Source organism: Melitaea cinxia, chromosome 10 (assembly GCF_905220565.1).
Source record: "Melitaea cinxia chromosome 10, ilMelCinx1.1, whole genome shotgun sequence".
NCBI classification, from domain to species: domain Eukaryota; kingdom Metazoa; phylum Arthropoda; class Insecta; order Lepidoptera; family Nymphalidae; genus Melitaea; species Melitaea cinxia.
In genome coordinates, this window is record NC_059403.1 from 1,141,927 (window position 1) to 1,164,165 (window position 22,239).

The 22,239-nt window shown below is 33.3% G+C and overlaps 1 long non-coding RNA gene across 1 annotated transcript; it reads right to left on the bottom strand.

The window, feature by feature from the left end:
• Positions 1-4,039: 4,039 nt before the first annotated feature.
• On the bottom strand, positions 4,040-21,645 carry LOC123656815. The gene is made up of 4 exons (XR_006743604.1): positions 21,635-21,645; positions 19,020-19,030; positions 9,792-9,796; positions 4,040-4,169 (listed from the first exon to the last, which is right to left on the bottom strand). It is a non-coding gene; the product is annotated as an uncharacterized LOC123656815 (long non-coding RNA).
• Between the last annotated feature and the right edge of the window lie 594 nt (positions 21,646-22,239).

Sequence of the window (22,239 nt, forward strand, 5' to 3'; positions counted from 1 at the left end):
GTTTTTTTTTTTTTATATTAAGTTTTATTATTGAATTAAAACTTCTTGTAGCACGCTTGACTTGGAGAGTAAGCTGGAGAATGAGTGACGAGAGAGTTACGAAAAGTGTCATCGGGCTAGGTGAATGGAATTTAAGAGGGAGAACAAGAGAGAGATTCGTGTCGTATATCGTGTGGTCTAAAGTGCACTCGTTTTTCGTCTAATGAAATATTTGATTAGTACGATTTATTTTTGTGTTACCCACACATGAGGAAATTCTAAACAATTTTTAGTATCATATCAAAAATCGACCGTTCCAGCGGGGATCGAACCTGCATCGCCGACTTACCGTGTCGGTGCTTTAGCCAATTAAGCTACGGAACGATGTAACCGCTACATCCAAATTTTTGATATGTTGATTTTATATTCGGTCTAAGCAACCGTGGCGCCGCTGGAACGATGCAACGGTCGATTTTTGATATGATATTAAAATTTGTTTTGAATGAAATATTTATTGAATTTTATGTGGTATTGAGTATTTGTAAATGTACGCCGAAATAGCTTGATAATGTTCTGCTTTGTAAATCGTAGTAATTCGAAGGCTACTGAAACCAGTCAGACACTTAGTAAAGTTGATTATCGTCGTCAGAACTTGGAGCGAGAGCCGAAAAACTTACAACGGTCTTTCTCAGATGGTACTAGAGAGATTATTGAATTTAACCAACATAATCCAGCAAGCGCCAGATGCGGCCGTCGCTCTTAAGGAAATGATCGTCCATTCCTCTATTTACTCTGGAGCGAGCCCGGATAATGGTGTATTTATTAAATGGAAAGATCTTATTAGCCACCTTTGAACCTCTGTTTTGTTTCGTTCTGTGTTATATTGGATTAAGACCTTTTATCGGGAAGGCTCTCTCAGTTTGACCACAGATATTTTGGGCTTTTACTCGCTAAGTTTTTGTTAATTATATTTTGGAAGCTTTCTAGTTATTTCAGTTATCTTAAAGTATAACAGAATTAGCCTTAAGCCTTATTAACTGATGAAAACGCCTAAGTGAAATATAAATTATTTCTTTATAAATTTGTATTCGGCTCTAAACTCACGTTTTTCCATTCACCCTTTTGTATGTTTTAGGTCTAGAATATATAGCACGATATATTGCCATATAATACATAATTCTCCTGTACTAGTTTTTTTTTCGTCTTGAATATTTTAAATAAATGCAAAAAAAAATAAAATGGGCTACGGGGACAAGATCCAAGAACTGTTACGCTGTTAATGAATATTTATAAAAAACATTACCAACAATTCAATACACTCCAACGTTAAAATTGATAAAACAATAACGAAAGATAAATTAAAGCTAACAAGTACCTATACAAGTGTACGTACAAAATGTGGAAGAAAACGATAATGTTAGACAAAGCTATATAATAATTTATCAAATCATGTTAAAAGTTCTGACAGCACAAATATTTTTAAATCAAAATTAAAAAAATAATTATATACAAAGTAAATGTAAATTTTCGATTTAGCGTTCGAGTGGTAAAAATTGTGAACTTTATGTTTTTGTGAGAAATAAAATTCTTTACACCCAAATTGACACAAAGTCTGTAAATGGTTTTAATTGTCAGTTAAGGAAAGGCTTATTCCATATAAGGTGAAATGATTGTAAGTTTAAATTGCACCTGATTTAATTGTAGCTTTACTCTATTATAATATTTTCCGAGACATGCAGATCTCTTCGCAATGTTTCAAATCCAACCATGTTATGAATTCATAAACACATCACGCACATAATAAGCTGAGAGAGATTTAACAGCTGAATAAACAAAAGCATATCATTCCTAACGTGACAAGCAAGAAAACCGAACTAGCTGTGTTGAATTTTCAGTTCCTAAATTGTGGTTTGAAGAGTGATCCATTTGTCCTGTTTATTGAAATGAAATGAAAGACATTTATTTGAGACACACAAAAAAAACAAAAACAGCATATCATTATAAATGTACACGTAAATGTACCTAATTGTATTAAACTGATGATAAGTTTTCCAGCTGTAAAGGAAATTATCGTGTGAAGATTTACATAAATATATCAAAACCAAAATCGAAATCAGCTTTATTCAAATGGGCCTAATCGTCATTTTACAAATTAAAACTTTAAAAATATATTTTTTTTTAATAGTAAAGCTACCACCGATCCGAAATCCTTTTTTAATCTCCACAGAGAACATATTTTTAAAAATCTAATTTCGATAATTCGAATTGATTCGAATAATTGGAATTCAAAATTATAGAATGAAGTGTGACGTCACTCGAACTTCCTACGTTTGCGACAGAAGATAGAAAAAAAACGAAATCATTTAAAATTAACTTCAGTTAATATTTAAAATTATAACAGTTTTATCCTATAAACGATGATTCCACTTCTAAATGTTAATATGGAATGATTGCTTTAACAAAATTATAATTAAAAGTAAATCTGCGGAAACATTACGCCATTGCTGCATTAACACTTTTATGCAGTAAATATAAATTAAATGAAATGCAGCGTAGACGATCCCCATATCATAGTACCATGTAACTCTTGTGTAAACATGTTTTTACTTGTTAATCCGAGTCGCAGTGAAAGAGCGAGATAGCGCTATAAGTGATGTATCGTGTTGTCTTGCTTCCATCATCTTAAACTAGATAAAAACGAGTATATTATATACTAGGTAGGCTGAAGATAGTAAATCGATAAATTCTATTCTTGTGATCTACTGTACTTAATACGATTCATTCTCAGATTGTTGTACGCTAGTCTTGACAAGGTCCAGTTAAAAGAAATATGGGACTGTAGCAAAAATTAATAACATTCTGTAAAATAAAAATATGTTATTATACATTCATGTTTTTATACCGTAGAATTTAAGTGTGTTAACAAAAAATTAAAGTTATTTTAAGCATTTTTTTTTAAATAAAACCAGTATGTACACCAAATGTTATAAAACAAGAAAGTTATGACTTATTTGTTTATTATTTGTGTTATCTAGATCGGAGAGAAAAAAGTCTAATGAGAATCCCAGAATACGATTCCAAACTAAAAAAATAGACTAAGGGCCTGTTTCACCTTTTGGGGATAACGCTATTTGACAGATGACGGTATCAACAGATAAAAGTTTTGATATACTATTCTTTTTTACGATCGAATTCCACTGTATTTAGAAGATATTTCTATTCAAAAATATCAATCTAATAGTTGTGTTTATTAATTGAGGAGTAACAGTTCCTATTGACGCATTCAACCTTCTGATGTTAAAATCTATTCGCAACTTATTTGCAGGATAAAATTTATCCACAACCAACCATAAATAAACCTTGTAAAATATCTACAATTAATTGTCAAATCTTTTGTAACTAGGTCTTACTCGTAATGTGGGAAACATTTCTATATCCTAGTAACATTTCTAAAACCTACATTTCATATTATTGTAGTTATTACTAGACGAGGTTGGAATTATAAAGAAAAAAAAGGGATTCGATAGGCCGCCCGATTTACTGGACCAGTAAGAAATTTAATATTGAATTGAGTTTCGAAAGAATCGTTATGTTGTAGTGATACGAGTTGTCACTTTAACAACAGCAATCGTGTATTCGATTCCCGCTCAAAACATATAAATTTGCAAACATTTGTTTCTGATCTCAGTAAATCCCTATGGGTTAACCGACTGTGCCTCAAAAAGCAAATAAAGCCGTCGATCTCGATTGTTATTATTGACAGCTGACAGCGATCATTACTCATGGGATGGAAATTATCCGCTAAATTTAGTGAAGCAGCGAGATGGATTAAGCTACCACCCTTCACTGTAACATAAAGATGAAGCTGTGGGGTTACAGGGTGATTTAGAGTTTTGATATTTGGCAGATAATTTAACATTTCTTTAACGTTACTCTATCCGTCCTAAGAGTTTTTTTTTGTTTTTCTTTTATTTTGGTATCGCAGGTTAACCCATTTACGGGTGATATCCAGGACGCCCGGGTAGGCAATCCTAGACCATATGTCGGCTTCAGCACTTGGGGGTACAGTACCGACCAAACCCTTGCGGGAGCCTTCAGCCGCTTTAATTGGAGGGTCCCGGATATGTAGGCAACAGAATCCCTCTAGCGACCGGCTGGTCTCGGCGAAAAGGCCAGACTTCTCCTCCGTCCTAAGAGTGCTATTATAGCCTTCATTAATAAACATCTCGTCTACAATAATAGTAATTTTCTAAATAGCATATCTGGATTACCGATGTGGATACTATATTTTATAATCGTCTCCAAAATTACCAAAAATATCTTTTTCCTACTAATAAAGACTTCTCAAGTCTGAGCTCGACTCGTAATTTCTTGAGTGATGAGTCTCTCACTTAAATCTTGCTCAAGTGATTTGCGTGAAAATACTTAAATTGATTTCGTAAACATTGTCGTTCGAAATGTTTGCATTCGGGTGTTATTTAAATTAATTTCAAACACTCAAAATGTATTGCTTATTAATTATGTATACAATTATATAGTCGTTTGTTATAACAATGAAGTGTTTGTAGATTTTATGACTAGCCATAACAGTGAATTTCCGTGTAGTTTAAATTACTTTTCGTTCATGAAATAGTTTCTATAATAATGTCAATGTTATCAGATATTCCTCGCGTTTGATATTTGTTAATCAATTCGATTCAGTTTCGTTGCTCTACATATCTATGTTTGGCTAGCCCGTTGGCGCAGATTGTAGTTGCCCTGTTTTCTGCTTCATGGGTTGTGGGTTTTTTTTTATATCACTAGGTCGGCAAACAAGCGTACGGCTCACCTGATGGTAAGCGATTACCATAGCTTATGTCTATAAGCATTTATTAGTTACGCTTGCAACACCAGAAGCATCGCAAGCGCGTTGCCGACCCAATCCTCAATCCCCCCCAGGAGCTCTGGTCACCTTACTCACCAACAGGAACACAATACTGTTTGAAAACAGTATTATTTAGCTGTGATCTTCCGTAAGGTCGAGGTACTACCCCAGTCGGGCTGCTCCATATTTTAAGCAGGGAATTCCTGCTGTGCCCTACCTCAGTTAAAAGTCAGTCGGTTTTATTTATATTTGTTAATATAATAAACACGTTTCAGGTGTACGGAAAAACTCTTTCGAGTTTATATTTACACCCTCAAACATAAACTGACACGTAAGAATTTTTATTGTCTGATGAATAAATTAAAAATAAATGATATATATAATTATGTATATTTATCGGAAAAAAATGTAGCCATATGATTCGGCTATTACTTACAACACAAGCATTAAGTTGCCTACATTAAATGGCTACAAAAGGCTACGTCTGTATGTTAAGGATATTTAATTTTAAAAAAGATATTAATAAAGATTGAGTATACTATTTTATAAATTGAAATTTTTGTAAATCTTATCGGTAGTTATCATTAACAGCAAATATAATTGTTTGTCAAATATACTAAGACGCTATTTTTACGATCGGTTATAACCATCTCTCTATATCACAGAAATGTTTGAGATATAAAAATAGACGCAATAATATCTTAAATATAAAATTCTCGTGTCACAATGTTAGTTACAATACTCCTCCGAAACGGCTGGACCGATTTTTATGAAATTTTGTGTGTACCAGTTAGGTCTGAGAATCAGCCAACATCTACTTTTCATACCCCTAAGTTATAGGGGGGGGGGGATTTAGAGGGTTAATAAAATATATGGCAAAACAACATTTGCGTGGTTAGCTAGTATTTAATAAAGTCGTCAAATACATAATTTTCTATATACCTATTAATATAAATATTACTTGTTAAGCATTTCTACGTTACTACGTGTATGTTCAAATGACTGTTTTGATGTAAATCCTTTAAATTGGCGTGCAACGATGTATATTCTATCTATTTACAACTATTATTATTTATAATAAATATAATATACATTATATTATATTTATTATAAATAATAAATATAACATCCAATAAAATACACACACGTTCGTCTGTTCCTACGGTAAGCAACTTAATGCTTATGTTATTATAGGTAACATCCGACTGGTATAGCTAAATATTTTTATGAATATACATGAAAATAACATATATAATTAAATACAAATATAACACCCAGACTCTGGCGGGAATCGAACCCTCAGGGACGAAAGCAGGGCCATTACAAACTGCGCCAACTGGCTACAAAAATCGAACTACTACATAAAATCATCGAATCATCGAACTACTAAATAAATACAACTACTAATAAATGGAAAGCCGGTTTTTTTGCTCGTTTATACTGCGCCAACTGCTAAACTGATCGGAATAACACTTATACCATAAGATGCAGCGTGTTTCGGAGAAGGTTTAAATATATGATATGTTGGTGATTACTTACCATGTAAAATACATGGACGGACAGAGATCGCTAGCATAAAATAAAATAAGATGACATTTCATAACTTGATTTAAAATTGTTTTGCAACCAATGTTCAAGATATATTTCAGATACCAATATTATAATATTGTAAAACACGGAAACAGTAACATTGTCATAACTTATATTCGAAAGATAATCTTCGAAATATAATGCAAATCTGAAAGCGGATACTTATTGGAAATATTTCAATTCAGATGGAAGAAATATTAGGTGTATGAATAAAATTTTTACGTAAATGAGACAAAGGACGTCGGATCCATCCGAAGGATATCTCTTGCGTGCTAAATCAAGTAAAGGATTGGAATATTTCCGCCTTTATAACCACTGCCTTATTTGCAATTGACACTAGCTATGAATTCTAAATGTGATTTTCGTGTCCGACTCAATTTCAAGTACACTGTTCAGTTTCAAAGGAATTTCTTCTTTACCTATCAATCACGTGTTAAAATTTTGATATCGTTTTTCAAACTTGTAATTATTATGTATTGATTGACTACTATAATAAACAAAAAAAAATCAAGTACTTTATCTGAGTACTCGTACCTCACAAATTTTCTCTTTTCAACTCCTGGAGGGGAAATGGGGATAGGATCGGCAACGTGCTTGCAATGCTTCTGGTTTTGCAGATGTCTATAAGCTACGGTAATCACTTACCATCAAGTGAGCCGTAACTGATTAATTTACATACCGAATCAGTGACTTCACTTTTAACTATTATTAGTTTATTATTATTATTACAATTTTAATTTTGCAAATGTCGATTGCTTTTAAAGTTCATTTAAATAAGGTTATTTTTGATTTTGATTTCTAAGTACGATATGTAACAAATTTAAACATTGTGTAGAATTAAATAAAACATAAAAACAGCTTAAAACATTTACGTCTTAACAGTTTGTAGTACATATACACTGTAAATAATATGAGATAGCAACAGTATTTCATCTACTCAAAAGAATAAATAATAATTTACATTTCTGTAGCGTTTCTTTAACTAAAAGAATATTTTTATAATATTTTTTCCTTGTTCAGTATTAAAAAAGACTGTTTATAAGACGACAAGTTTTATTTATCATCACTTTGACGCGAAGTAAGAAAGCTAAGCGAAATTAGATTGCGCCACCGCTATGCCGTTCTTCTGAAGGCTTTCTCTTTGAAGTGTCTGTATTCGATTTAATTTCTAACTCAGTCTCAGTAATTACGTAATTTATTACACTCTAGTTTAATATTTCATCATTCATTTTATTTAATAAATACTATAAAAATACGGGCTCATTTTAAAAAGAAGTTCGTGGTGCTTAAGTTATGATATACGAGTTCATTTAACAAACAAACAAGATTACGGCGCCTTTTCGAGCGTCAATCTAATGTCGGGTTACTATAAGTTTTTTCGAGAATATTGCGCGCTCTGTTTACTCGCTGGCAGCAACTAAATAATCCGTACATCCTCCGCAGATGTAATCCTGACATGCAATCTCCGGTGCCATCAATCAGGGAAGCGAGACAGATATACTCCGAGGGACAAAGAGGTAGAGCTACATCTGCTAAAGCTGCTCAAATATCAGTTGTCAATTGTAACGCTTTAGACTAGATAGCCGCGTTTATGAATAAGGGCCATTTTACTAATTGTAGTTTTGGAACAATTGGAGGTAGAATAAGGCATTAGGACCTGTTAAGCCTCAATTAAGATGCTTCTAAATTATTTACATTCACAATTCCTACATATGCCATAAATATTATGGAATTCCATGGTGAAAAATAATAATCACTATACTATATAAAACAAAGTCACTTCCAGTTGTCTGTGCGTTAAGATCTTTAGAACTACGCAACGGATTTTGATACGGTTTTCTTTAATAAATAGAGTGATTTGAGAGAAAGATTTATATGTATAATACAACATAATATAGTAGAGGAACACTGATAGTTCTATAGGTTTCTCATATAATATCGTAAATAAACACATTTTTAGGCATTTATATTATATGTATTTATTTTATATTTTGTATCATTGCATTAGCATTGCATCCGTGCGAAGCTGGGGAGGGTCGCCAGTATTTCGTAAACTATTATCCATTGGGTACCGCTACTGTCAAATAGGGTTACCTGTAATCAGTAAAACAGCCCCTTAGACTGATTATCCAGCAGATAACGTGCCGCGTTTCTGACTAAGTATTAATTCGTCGCACGATGATGAGTACTACAACGGCGTTTCACACGAAACAAACACAAGTGTTAGAAATTTTGGATTCGCTCTCACTTTATATATACGATTATAACTTTGTATTTTCTCTAACAATAAAATGGACGTTGTGCTTGTTTATTGTGTGTAATTCCGGACCCCCGATACAGGAGAAAATCCTACTGGGGGCCGTTGAGCGAGAAGCGTGTATTTATTATTAATTTATTTATTGTTATTATCTTTAAAGTAATTCGAAATGTGCATTAAATAAATAATAATATCAAAACCAGACGGTACGATCAGGTGATTTGTAAATGTGTTTCACGGAAATAAGGCAAAATTACATCTAGGAAGAAATATGTCTATGAAGTTCCACTCAAAATAAGTAACAGATATATGTATGTATTTTAAAAAAGAGTTTCACCAGTTGTCGATAAAGCTTATCCTGCAAATAAGTTACGGATAGAGTTTAACAGCTAGAGGTAGAATATGTCATTAGGATCGGTCACTCCTCAATTATAAAGTACAACTTTTAGATTCATATTTTTGAATATTAATCTATACTAATATTATAAAAGAGACTAATATTCTGAAGAGTTTGTTTGTTTGCTAGTTTGCTTGCTTAAACGCGCTTCTCTCAGGAACAACAGGTCCGATTTCAAAAATTCTTGCAGTATTAAATAGCCCATTTAGATAGGCTGTTTTTTTTTCATTCAAATTAACGCATGGGAAACCGCGGGGCACAGCTATCTGATAAATATAGTGGAATTCCACGGTGAAAAATGATAATAATTATACATATTATGTGTTTGTCGGATACCGTCATCCATTAAATAGCGTTATACATAACCGGTAAAATGGCTCTGAAATATTTTAATCCTCTAGTTAATCATAATCGAAAGATAAAGCATACACACAAGAATCAGTCACGAAAGACTAACATTAATAATGAGTAATTCTTAGACGATGATATTTCCAAGTCGGTCATACCTCCGTTGGCTCGTTACGGGGATTTCAGGCGTAATTAATAAGGATCGTTAATCAAACACCCTCTAAGCGCCGAATGACGAGTAGGACCCAAGTTAATAATGGTGTATTTTAAGATTAACAAGACACTGCTGCGAGAGTCAATTATAAAATACCAAGTTCCTGTGGGATATTTTTTTTGTAACGTATTTTTTACGCGACGGCCTCTGAATTCATTTTTTAATATTTCATAGTATGAGTTATATTTTCTGCATTTTTTGTAATTTAAAGAGTTTAGATTTATATGGGTAGGCACGTACATAATTCATACGTCCATGACTATGGGTGTGTATTTAATTTTGGTGTCAAATATAATTTTTAATATTTAAAATGATCTATTTATTATTTTTGTTGAAGGTGTTTCCAACTTTCTATTATATTTGTTTTGTATAAAATAAGAATAATTATGTTACATGATATAGTATTTCTATAGAAAGTATCCCACGCTATTCCCCATACCTTATATCTTCATCATCTTTTACTTATTTATAAAACTTAAAAACCCGATCTAATTTTAATAGATTTCTAAAAATATCGCTCAAAATTTTCAATGTCACTTGAAAATTTTTCTTATTCTTTTTTGTCAGTCAGTCAGTCAGTTCACTCTATTGCAGTCCACGGCTGAACATAGGCCTCGTCAAGTTTGCGCCGGACATCCTTGTTTTTTGTAGTATTCATCATCATCATAATCACTTCAGCCTAATACAGTCCACTGCTGTCTACAAATGACTGCATTAGGCTTCCCGTCCATAGGTCTTCCCAAGTTCGCGCCAAAAGTGGCGTGAATTGATTTGTGTTGCCCATAGTCACCACGCTGGGCAGGCGGGTTGGTGACAAAGAGCAACACGGAGGGGAGTAGCCATGTACAGGCGTTCCCCTCTGTCAAGGTATAAGGCCAAATGGCCATATGTGTACAATAAAACTAGTTGCAGCCGCACTGATCACTAGACTAAATCTAGTTGCGTGGTTGAATCAACGCCCTTTAAAAAATGCCTAATTGTTCTGTTTTTTTGCTGCAAAAAGAGATCTGCCACGTCAAATTTACTAAAAGACGGCCTTTCATACGTAAGTATTTTTTAATTACATTATTACTGTATACTTCTTTTAAACCTTTTTTAAACTTAAAAATTACAAATGTTATCGGTCGTGTTCACTCGATTTGTTTACCAACACAGGCCGCTCGTCCTCATACAATATGCGGATCGGTCGAGCGACTGATCGGAGTCTATTTCCGAGAAGTCGCAATCACCGAGCGATAGTGTTGCTACCGGTTTGTTTGTAGATAGTTATCGATAAAAACGGCAAAGGCAAAAGATGAGAGAGACATTTTTGAGATTTTAATTTTTTTTTTTTTTTTTTTTTTTTTTTTTTTTTTTTTTTTTTTTTTTTTTTTTTTTTTTTTTTTTTTTTTTTTTTTTTTTAAATATATAGACTAGCGCTTGACTGCGATCTCACCCGAAGTCAAGTGAAGATGCAGCCTAAGGTGGTGCGCGCTTGCCTAGAAGATGCCTATTCACTCTTGATTTAAAGATACCTAAGTTATAGTTCGTTGGAAAAACGGAAGCCGGAAGGGCATTCCAAATTTTAGCGGTGCGAATTAGGAACGAGGAAGCAAATCGTTTAGTGCGAGATCGTGGGATTTCAACCACATAGCGGTGCAGATTCATGCGATGCCTTGCGGTTCGGTGGTAGAAAGGTGATGGTGGAATCAAATTGTATAGTTCTAGAGCACACTCTCCGAAATATAACCTGTAAAATACCGACAAACAGGCAACCTTGCGCCGATGTTCGAGACTTTGAAGTCTAGAGCGAACCAGCGATTTGTCACCGATGAGTCTTCTGGCGCGTCGATCCACAGAATCCAAAGCAGCGAGCTGGTACTTGGCAGAGCCATCCCATAAGTGGCTGCAGTACTCCATACACGATCGAACTTGTGCTTGGTAGAGAGTAAGAAGCTGTTCCGGTGTGAAGTACTGCCTGACTTTATTGAGGATACCAAGTTTCTTACCAGCAATTTTTGCCTTGGATTCTATGCATTGTCCGAAGTTCATATTAGACGAAATATTTATGCCTAGAAGATCAATACTATCGGTGATCGGAACAGATACACCCCGGAAAGTTGGGGCTAATGGGAATGGACTCCGTTTAGCAGTGAAAAGACACGCTTGTGTTTTGGAAGCATTAAATTTGACTAGGTTGGCGTCACCCCAATCGGATACCTCTTTCAAAGCCAAATTCATGCATTCAACCAGGGCCTCTCTATGCTCATGAGTTTCAGCCCCACCAGCTCGGGGACCGGACACGTATCTCTCCGTAACAGTGCTGTCATCCGCGTATCCAAAGATACCGGGCCTGAGGAGGTCATTTATGTGAATCAAGAAGAGGGTTGCAGAGAGAACTGATCCCTGAGGGACACCGGCATTAACCGCCATCAACTCAGACGAGGAGCCATCTAAGACCACCCGAAATGATCGTCCACTCAGGAAATCTGATATCCAGTCACACAAGCTCGGGGGTATTCCGTAAGCTGAAAGCTTGCTCAATAGGCTCTCATGCCAGACCCGGTCAAATGCTTTATTATTATTTAAATATTATGTTGCGAGCTTTTTTTAATAAACATAGTTATATAATAAAATTGCATTAAATTAAATATAATACAATACTCACAAGTATTAACACATTTTACTAGAATAACTTAATGTGAACTTCGACCATAATGTTTTATATAAAAATTTAACAGGTTTCCTAAAGATCCAAATTTAAGGGATACATGGATTTTTTTTTTTGTAATAACAGACTAACCTAGACGCATTTCAATACCACTAACTTTCAAGTGTTGGCGAACACTTCTATTGTTCGCCAACACTCGAAATTATTCGAGGGACCAAACCAACACTAACGCCACGCTGTTTTTGTCCCGTAAGTTTTTTTTATCTCATGTAAAAGGTAATCAAGCGTAAATCAGTCCACATGATATAGTTCACCTCAGTCATAGTAGTGAAATGAAGCTTAGATTTATCAACTTTGAAAATTAACAATGTTAAATCCATCCTTTCAGAGTCATCAACAATCATTCAATCTAGCAGATGACAGGCTATCATCTTATGATGCTATTAGTGCTATGTCCCTATTCCTGATTTGTTGACATCACCGTGTACATCGTCAATTCCTCAAAATTTGGGTTAACTTTAAATCGTTTATTGTAGACTGGCATTGTTTGGCACAACAACGTTGCACCGAAAAAAAACCCTTGCGGGACCTTCAGCCGCCTTAATTGGAGGGTCTAATTCCCGGATCTAACAACTTTGCACCAAACGTATTGTGACATAATTATAATAGTTAGACATATGCTGTCGCGACACTTTTTAACCGACTTCCAAAAAGGGAGGAAGTTCTAAATTCGACTGTATTTTTTTAATGCATGTTACTTCAAAACTCTTGACTGGGCGTGTTATATAAGCTACCTATACCTAAATTAGTTTTAAAAAGACTATTTTTGCTCTCGCCACATAACAGGCGGACCGATTTTGATGATTTTTAATTTAATAGAAAGCTGATGTTTATCATGTGGTCGCGTTTAAATTTCATCGAGATCTGATAACAACTTTTTCAATAATCTTTATTGTATTACTTGTCGATGTAATTGTAGTCGGTTTTTTTTTGTTTGCGAGCAAATACAATTAATGTAGATATTATTGTGTTCTACAAAGTTTTACTACATTATATATTTCTATTATCATTAGTTTTTGTAGCGCACTCAATGTAAGGAATTTTTTAGGTATTTTTTTTATCCTTTGGGTTACATTATTGGAGTTTTAGTAAGGATCCCTAATATTTTTGAAAATATAGTATAACCTATGTCCATTTTGTCCATTATGTCCATTTTTATAATAACATCTTACCTTTGTATGAATTTATCGATAAAGCATATCGACAGTTGTTACAACCACGGCTGTAAGCAACTTGTCAGTGTAGTTGCGGCGTGTCATTATACTGTAATGACACAGAATGTATCTATGTGTGTGTGAAAAATGTAAATGTGTTTTTAATTTATAATGTGTGAGTTTCGTAATGACAGACGATTATTTTTGTGTGGGGATTAGATAAAGTAAGCATGTGTGTAATTTCCCCCCGCAAAAAATGCCAGACAGTTTTGTATCGGTAAAAAACGCCATGGCTACTCCCCTCCGTGTTGCTCTATGGTTTGTGACCGCAGGGCTGGCTTTGTCGCACCGAAGACGCAGTTTGTAGTATTAATTAGTTTTAAATGTCAATATCTATAAATTTTGATTGAGTAGAAGAATAATGTGTTGTCAAAATGATACATATGTATATATGTGTTTTATTTTCTTGCCTAGAATCTTTTTTCTCTCTTTCTTTCTTTTTCGAATTTATATTGTCTTTAAAAATGACACAAATCGAGGCCAAACAACGATGAATTAAAATGACAAAATATAGTACAAAAAAAATCTAAAATCTAAATTAAAATAAATACTACATAGCAAACATAAAAATGTTTCCAATAAATAATGTCACAATTTTATTCCTTTTATCGCGTTCAAGTTTTTAATATCAATGTCCCATTCACAGAATGCAACCCACACCATGCACTGTTAACCTGTAACTTTCGTATCTCAAATAAAATCTCGAAACGGAAATACTTTGCATAGATCGAATACGAGAGAATTCCCGCAACAAAGAGGTTAGAGAGTTGTACCAATAAAATAGGACGATTGGATCGCGTTTGATGGAAGGGCCGCGGTGATCACGATTTCAATTTCTGTTTTCCGTTTAAGATTTTTGACGCGGAAATCTTATTTAATATATGTACACATGTAGAATAAGGGAAAGGATTTCTTCTGAAAGTCGTCTTTTGTTTTAAAGAAAATAAAATGTATTTATTTGATTTTTTTTTTTATTTAGGAATTTCGTATCTTAATGGTTCAATTATGAGTAACTAATTTAGTCTAAGAAAGTCTGTTTATGGGCGAGTATTTCAGACTTAATGTTTGGTTTGATGGGTTCAACAAGCCAATGTAAAAGTAACACAGATGCAATAGCGTTAAACACAAAGGTAAACATGATAACACTTCTGTAGTCTAAATGTTTATCTTTATTAAGAGTCTGCTTTACCAAATAATATATTTACTAAGTAATATGTGACGACTCGTTAACTTAACGGTCACTGCACTGGTGGAAACCAGATCGAACCCGTTAGAAGGCCGTTGGCGGTTGCGTATTCGATACCCGCACTCGGAAAACATTTGTAGTGGCCATACAGATGTTAGCCGTCATTTGAGCGCTTGTGCTTGTTTATTGTGTGTTTTCTGAACGCATGAGATAATCCTAGTGGGGACCGTTGACTGAGAGATGTTTATTTACGGATATTTAATATTTTTACCATTTTATTCTACCCTTACAAGTGTCTGATTAAATTTAAAAAATGTTATAGTTTAAATAGATACTTTGAAATAGGATTTAATTTGACTTAAATAACAATACGGCCAATAGATTAATTTTGAGGGGTAGCAACAAAGTAATTTTAACACGTAAAGGAATAACAAATAAAAACGTTGAAACTTGCAACATAGCACAAATAATTTATTTATTGCGAACAGTTTGCAAGCAGAAGATAAGACTTAAGTATTTTTGGACATGTCATTTCTTTTTTATTTTAAAAAATGAATAAATTTCATGAAATTATAATAAGCATTATATGGCAAATTATATTTAATCTTTAATTCAAATTTTGAAAAATTAATTTATTTGAATATCGAATTTTAAATTGAAATTGGAATATTTAATATTCCAATGAAAATAAGCTTTTGAAACGAATGTTTTTTCTAGAAACATATGTCCACAGACATGTAAGATCTCTGTTCTGAAATATAAAAACTTACTTTTATAAATACTCAATCCTGGTTAAGTTAGTAAAACGGTCGTTAATTATAGTTGAATAAAGAGTCTCAAATTACACAACAAGTAACACAATCGACAGTCGTGATTCGTGTTCAAACTGTGCACAAAATGAGCACGCCACTCTGTAATCTGTCCTGGGGTACCGTGTGCTGCATAAATTAGCTGTAGTTAAAAGCACCCTTTTAATGGAATGGCCAAATGAATGGGCAGCGTTGGAGAGCGCTTTCCCGAATTTCAGGCTCAAATCGCACGAGACTAATAGTAGGAGCTGGAGCGCTCACCGCAAGCATTTAAAATCGACGCGTTGAAGCAAAGCGTGCTTCAACGCGTCGTAATCGACGCTCGAAAATCGATGTTCAATTTGACAAACGTCGGTTCGATAGAATTAAACTTACTATAAACTGTGTGCGGTTTATTTTTTATTATTTTCACTCTACAATAAATATGTAGGTTTTAAAAATAAATTGATAAGAAAATTTAAATGAAACTTTATGCTATGTTTACGTATAAATATTTCAGAGCATGATTAAAAATAAAAATACTGTTATTTTTTTTTTTTGGTATAATAACCCTCAACGATTTTATCTAATAATACTGATCTATGTGGACAAATATACGTAGGCAATGTAGTTTTTGGCTTGTATATTGTAATTAGATGATACCTAACTGTCCAAAATAAAATAAAATAAATAAATAACGAGCACACGATGACTGTCCTAAAATATTAAAACAAAAAAATAAGACTACGTGATTTCTAAATTTGATAGAAAAAGTCGAGAATATAGAACGACAGTACTTAGTACATTTATAACACTTGTATAACAAAAGCAGACTCATTAAAACTAAAGCATTTAAACGAAAACTTAGTTTTTATTTATTCATTCAATTGTTCAATAATTAACGTAGTATTAAAAAAACATAGAATAGCGAGGTTTATAATGTATTTTTATTTCTCTAAAGAAAATTCTACTCATTTCTTGAAAGATAACATTAATTTGAATCAGATAATTGACAGAATGTTGAAGTTCGTTACATTCTCTCTTTGATGTTTAATAAACAGTATTAGTAAAGGCCCGCAAACAGTCTTTGAAAAGAGGAAATTAGAAAAAGTTTTGCTCATCATAATTTGTTATCATAAATTACAAACGGTTGGCACCAAAAACAATTTTCTCGGAGCAGTAACTTTTATACGTACAATCTATTATACATCGTGTTTGAAATGAATGTAAACATCACCTAGTAATATTATATTTTGACATAATAATAAGATTACTTATTGATAAAAACATATTTAAAAAATATATTAACCAAATGCTGAAATGATGATGATGATGATGTGTTTAGGACCACATGACTGAAATAAAAAAAAAAACTTTTGAAACGTAGCTCTCTGTCTTTGTATCTTCATTAACTTATATCTCCGTCTCAACTTCCGCTCATCTCACCCGATCACACATTTCGTAACGCTTTCGTCACGTATTCACCAGCTTATTCCCCAAATGAAGCGTGAGTAAAAAAAATTTACTTCAATAAATCGTTATTTCTTCTGAGGATCATATATCACATTGAGCTATTATAGATCTAGTCCAGAAATGAAAATAGCAAAGCTAATTATTAAGTCCAATGGATTTCTTTAAAGGGGTACGAGTCAGAAGCGTTTGCAACAAAGCATTCAGGGAACGCGCTGCGGCATGTGAGAGCCGTTGTTTGAAATTACACGTTGACAAGACCGCCTTTTGTATTAAATTTCTTTTCATGTTATACATGGCGGTACTACCGCGGGCTTTGTTAATGTTTTACCTTTTATCGTTTGATACCGAAAAACACAAACAACAATTTTATTGTTTCAACGGATAATAACAAAGGACGTCATTTTTGAAATGGTTCGATTATATTTTTTTTTTTTTTTTTTTTGTAATGTGTCAGTGGCAAAATGTTTGTATGATGTTTGTTTCTTTGGAAATTACATAGTCATGTTTTATTGTAACGCAGAATGTATTGTTATAATGATAGAACAAACATTTAGTATGATTACGATAAATGTACAACTTTAATCTTTTGATGGATTGTCTAAGCAAACCACTGTAGTATGCTGCTATGATCTTTATCTTATTTTAGCCGTTCTAGAGACAGAAGTATAGACTTATAGAAAAATATTTTAAAACATTTTAAGTAAATAAATAAAAAATAACTATTAAGACTTGACAAAGCAAAGTACATTTTCGGTATGCAGAATGTAGTATTTTTATTTTATTTATTTATTTAGTGTTCATATATTTTATTTTATACATTTTTTTTATAATTTAAGATTTCTGCGTTTTTGGTCGCAAAAAAGTTGGTATTAATTAGATAAAAAATACGGTTTTCCTGATTTCTCAGGTATTCCTCCTCTATCTTCCAGTAAAAGTCCCATAAAATCGATTCAAATAGTGCAAATATTTTTTATGCATTAACTATAGATTCAAAAATAAAAACGGGAATATTCGCTGCTACGATCATTACTCTTAATTAATTTATATTAAGTTATCTAACATTTATTACATACATTTAAAGTAACTTCATTAGAAATCAATAAATAGTAATAAATTAATAAACTCCTCACACTCAATGACTCCCCGTAGTAATTTCTCTTGCGTCGAGGGTCCGGAAACACACACAATACACAAGCACAAAACGCGCAGATCATAGCAAACATCTGTATGGCTAAAAATGAAAATATTGCCGTGTGCAGGGATCAAATCCGCGAACAGCAGAAAACGCCAGTGACATGTCTTAAGTCCGCTGCTCCAATACGTTGTCCATCGAGTGATCGTCGTCCATGCGACCAATGTTTCCATAAGAAACTGAACTTCAGTCAGAAATTTTCTGTTGTGGTTATATTAACTTCTATTTGTAAAGTACTCACGTAATATTATAAGTATTTAATATAGAACGATCTTTTATTTCTCTCAATAAATTTCAATACAGAAGTGTATTATCCGTTACATTGTTATTGTTTTACTCGTATATCATATCGTAATGTTACCGCTACAGGTTCTGCCAGAAACGAGCGTTTTAGGCAGCAAATTTTTGCTGTCAAAAAACAATGCCTTGGCTATAACCTAGTTGTACTTTTGTTTTTTATTGCTGTCTATGTGTTCCTTGTCCTTTTTTACTCTTTTTTATTGTTAGATTTTATGTGATGTATAAATGTAATTATGATGATTATGTGGAGACTTTATTAAAATTAGTATTTTTGCAAACCCTTCTTTCTTTAAAGAAAGAATATAAGTCATACTGTGTACTTGGGTACAAGTTATTAAAGCGTAATTTTTTAGAAAGGAGATCGCAAAAGGAGGATCGGAGAAGAAGGAGAGAGGAAGGAAGAGGGAAATTTTTGAAAAAGATTTTTCATTTAAAAAATTACGTGTGGCGTAAGCAATATTAGGAATGAATAAACTGAAAATTTGAAATGAATACGTATCTTTAAACGTACGGCTCATCTTCATCTGGCTTTCATATTTTATCTTATAGGTAGGTACGAGTATATAAATGGCATCAAAACTTCACTTTTATCATTTGTTAACTGTTTATGTGAATGGCCGATAAACAAGTTTTCATTCTTGTTTTCTTTCAAATATACATTTATAACATTTGTAGTCCCCAATAATAATGAGAAAAAAAAAACCAACAAAAAAAAAAACGTTTGCAAAGAAAGTAATTTATGTAAAAAATGTCTTTGAAAACTTTATTTAACTTTAAAATTTCAACATTGTTTGAAGTTGTTATAAAAGTATAAGTTACGAAAATTTTTAATAAAGGGTTGTAATTTGAAATGTATTGAAAAGTTAATTTCAGTTATTTTCGAGGTAAAGAAAAAATTTAAGAATTTTAATTACTAATTTGCAATATAACATTTTAATGTGCTGTGTGGCTACGGCACTAAAGAATTTAGCCACCCCCTCTCTTCCCGTGGGTGTCGTAAGAGGCGACTAAGGGATAACAAGGTTCCACAATCACCTTGGAACTTAAGAAGCCGACCGGTATTGGGATAACCATCCAACCGCTGGCTTTGAAATACACAGGCCGAAGACGGGCAGCAGCGTCTTCGGTGCGACAAAGCCAGTACTGCGGTCACCAACCCGCCTGCCCAGCGTGGTGACTATGGGTAAAACACATGAGTTCACGTTATTTTTGGCGTAAACTTGTGGAGGCCTATGTCCAGCAGTGGACTGTATAGGCTGTAATGTATGTATGTGTGTATGTAATATAACATTTTAAATCACCTTCGAGATACGAAAATGTACAGTTTGCCTCGGGTAAGAATCGCTAACAGGGGATATCAGAAGAATGGTTTTAAGGTTCTCATCCACATACGATACACAACTGCAGTACTAAATTGTCCCAAAGGAGGTAGTAGTAGGAAGAGAGGAGTAGTAGGAGGAGAGTGGAATTGCGTTGCTATATCTTAGCCACAACGAGATTCTTCCATAATACAAAATAAATCATAAAACGTAAGTTATAATTAGTAAACAAATATAGACAACTTAAAATATAAAGTACTGAAGTAGGAATCTAAGCTCTTTTAATTATTTTACCAGTCAAGTCAGATCTAAAAAAAAAGCTAGCGCGTTGCCAACCCTTATCCCCAATCCACAGCAGCTCTGGTAACCTTACTCACCACAGGAACACAACACTCCTTGAAAGCTGTAATATACAGCTGTAATCTTTTGTAAAGTGTATGAAATGAATACGTTAATTTAATTAAAGTATAGTTCGTCAGACATAGTGGATCGTAGTCAATGATGACGAGGATAATGTGATTATAAACAAAGAAAACTCGCTGGCTCGCTGTCATCTCGCTAATCGCGATAATTCAGTCGAGTGTAACTTTGTAGAAGCGTCGATATACATACTTATAACCTTATATTTTATCCATAACAATCGCTCTGGTGTAGTGGTTCTTGTAGTCACCTAAAACATCGACGGTTTGTGGGTTCGATTCCCGTGGGGATGGGTATTTGTATTTTAAAAATATTTTTTTCCGGTTTGGAGTCTATCTTTGTATGTCACCCCACCGTGCCTCGAAGAGTAAATTAAGCAGTCGGTCCCAGTTGTTATCATAAATACCTGATAGAGATCGTTTCTCATAGTAGAGAATATATCCGCCAACACGCAGTGGATCAGCGTGGTGGATTAAGCTACAATCCTTTTCCTTCCCCTACATGACATGGAGAAAGATGTCTATGCCCAGTAGTGGGATGTGACAAGCTGAATAGTAATCGTATTGTTATCTAAAATAGACTTTTTTAATTTACAATTATCATTCTCAGGCTCTAAATTGTCCATGTCTTTTGTTAACATCACGCATTGCGCTTATTCTACAACCGATTTATTACTTAAAACTCCAAATCGACAACCCTGTGACTACAAAGTATAATATGACTAACAAAGTATAATTAACAAAGTTGTAGTAATGTGTTTAACGCGTCGCAAATACTATAATGTATGTTAAAGATTTTGTAATTAAGAACTTCATTAAACAGATACCTGATAATAAAAATGTCTTATGTATTTTAATAATAAAAAGAAAATTTTCTCAAAATTAAGTAAAGAGCGGTCAATAAAGTATTAAGTAAAAAGAACTTGAGCTTCTTCGTAACTTTTGTATCCTCTTAATAGTTTTGTTTGCTTTCCGACCAAAATACCGCTCCTAACATGCAACAAAGTTTAGTTCTCTAAAAATTCATAACAGTAGACGATACCGGTTATTTTGATGAAGAGAAAAAGAAGTTACTAAGCCATGATGAAAACAGAAGGTCCGTATCATAAATGAAAAAAAAGGAAAAAAAGTGCATGTTAACCTTTAAATATTTTTACAATAAATATAAATCAAGTTACAAAATCTTAGATAAGATCTCTTAAAATTTAACAACCTATGTCATCATTATTCTTAAAAGCTTCTTTTATGAAACAAGTAAAGTACACTTGACGATCGACTGTTGAAAACGCTGACCTAATCGAGTACAACAAAAAACAATATGACCCGCTTAATACACACTACCTTTTAAAATTTGTTAAAAATGAATCACCGATACGTGCAAAACTTCTGAACAATAAATTAGATAATTCTTTTCTTAGTTTTGTCAGGATGAGATTTATACAAAAGAAAAATTAAAACAAAAATCGATACATCTACAAAAAAAACTTGTATTTAGTTTTTAATTAAAAAAAAAATAGAGTGCGTGTTTGAAATTGCACGGCAGAAGTGAAAACTCCATTAAGAAATAACGCAATAAGACCCGAGTTCACCCGAACGAGCCTTACACCGTTCAGCAGCGTAGAACAGCTACCTGTATCTTCTTGCTCGGGTACACTCGGCAGTCCCGATTTCACCCGATCGAGCCTTTCACCTCAGAGCGTGACGGATCAGCCTAACTTAGTACCTACGAAAAAATGTGTGTGCGGTGCGTCAAAAGAAGTATTCACTTCAAAAATAGGTACACAAGATATTTATTCACTTTGAATTACAGTTTTAATAGTAAATATCCGTTTAGTAATTCGAGAGATATCCTAAATACAAGGCTAAAAGGTCAATACTACAAAATACCGTTGACATTTAATCCTGCTTTAAATACAAAGCTTAGTATTGCATTTGTGAATTTCTCTTCAGAAATAAATAGAAGCGGTTGAAAGTGCTCACTTTGTACAA